We start from the raw sequence: 1,826 nt of genomic DNA, 5'->3' as shown, positions 1-1,826 counted from the left end.
TGTAGTTGTTTTAGTGATCTGTACTATGACAAAGAGACTGGTTCCTGAGCTCCCATGCCTATATTGGCCTGTACCCAAATGAGACATATATATTTCCTGAAAATCCTTGAAGTTATTTAGAACAGAAAGTTTGTTTCACTCTGTGTGTGTGTGTGTGTGTGTGTGTGTGTGTGTGTGTGTGTGTGTCTATGGTCTATGTTGCCATTTTAGGGTATATTTAAAGGCTTCATTTAAAGTTGTATGCTACTCTTTATCCTGAACCAATATCGCTGCACCCAAGCAATCTTTGGTGCTCCCTTGACCCACACAGAGTAAATTGCTGAAGTCACTTCTCTGGAAGACATTGGCATAATGGCACTGTTTGCAAGAGGCAGGGCCCTGCTGGTGCATTGCAGAAAGCCCAGGCCTGCAGCATTTTGTTGATGTCTCTCACCACAAGCCCCATTCCGACCCCAGCACCCGAGGGGGACATGAAGGAAAATGAAGGGATCAGACTGGGATTTAGCAATCAGAACCCCCACAATTTGGAGCTCCTGGCCCTGACCAGGAAGGAGAGGGGCTGGGACATGGTGGGGCCACCCCAGCCTATTGGCACAGGTTGAGAGTTCATTGGATTCAGCACCACATAGAAGCATTTGTTGAATACCATAATGGTTTCAGCATCCCCTCAAGAATGGGCTATTAAGAACCACTTCTATAGAACTTGAAGTGTGAATCCCAGTGAGAATATTGGAAGGGTTCTGTCCCAGAGATGCCTGGAGGCAGGAATCATCTTCATGGTCTTCTATCCTACACCTTGGGAATCATCCTCAGAATCAATACAGTGACTACAGAATGCCATGAAAGAAGGTGGGATGGTGCTACAGGAACCCAGAAGAATCTATGAATAAAAGGAAAAATTTGATTTCTTTTTTTTAAATTTATTTTTTATTAAAGATATTATTTGAGTTTTACATTTTTCCCCCAATCTTGCTTCCCTCCCCCCCCTCCCCTCCACAGAATGCACTCTGTCAGTCTTTAGTTTGTTTCCATGTTGTACCTTGATCCAAATTGGGTGTGATGAAAGATAAATCATATCCTTAAAGAAAAGTCTAAGAGGTAACATGATCAGACAATAAGCTATCTGTTTTTTTTCTAAATTAAAGGGAATAGTCCTTGTACTTTGTTCAAACTCCCCAGCTCCTTAGCTGGATACAGATGGTACTCTCCTTTGCAGACAGCCCAAAATTGTTCCCGATTGTTGCACTAATGGAATGAGCAAGTCCTGTAAGCTTGAACACCACTCTCATGTTGCTGTTAGGGTGTACAGTGTTTTTCGGGTTCTGCTCATCTCACTCAGGATCATTTCGTGCAGATACCTCCATGTTTCCCTGAAATCCCATCCCTCCTGATTTCTGATAGAACAATAGTGTTCCATGACGTACATATACCACAATTTGCTAAGCCATTCCGCAATTGAAGGACATTTGCTGGATTTCCAATTCTTTGCCACCACAAACAAGGCTGCTATAAATATTTTTGTACAAGTAATGTTTTTACCCTTTTTCATCTCTTCAGGATATAGAACCAGTAGTGGTATTGCTGGGTCAAAGGGTATGTACAATTTTGTTGCCCTTTGGGCATAATTCCAAATAGCTCTCCAGAAGGGTTGGATGAGTTCACAGCTCCACCAACAGTGTTATAGTGTCCCAGATTTCCCATATCCCTTCCAATAATGATCATTATCCTTCCTAGTCATACTGGCCAATCTGAGAGGTGTGAGGTGGTACCTCACAGAAGCTTTAATTTGCCTTTCTCTAATAATTAATGATTCAGAGCATTTTTCC

General features: G+C 42.3%; 1 pseudogene; it reads left to right on the top strand.

Annotated features, from left to right (window-relative positions):
• The first annotated feature begins 351 nt into the window (after positions 1 to 351).
• LOC141491877 (large ribosomal subunit protein uL18m pseudogene) lies at positions 352 to 890 on the top strand (annotated as a pseudogene).
• The last annotated feature ends 936 nt before the right edge of the window (positions 891 to 1,826 follow it).

Source organism: Macrotis lagotis, chromosome 6 (assembly GCF_037893015.1).
Source record: "Macrotis lagotis isolate mMagLag1 chromosome 6, bilby.v1.9.chrom.fasta, whole genome shotgun sequence".
In the NCBI taxonomy this organism is placed as follows: domain Eukaryota; kingdom Metazoa; phylum Chordata; class Mammalia; order Peramelemorphia; family Peramelidae; genus Macrotis; species Macrotis lagotis.
This window is presented reverse-complemented; position numbering and strand designations above follow the sequence as displayed.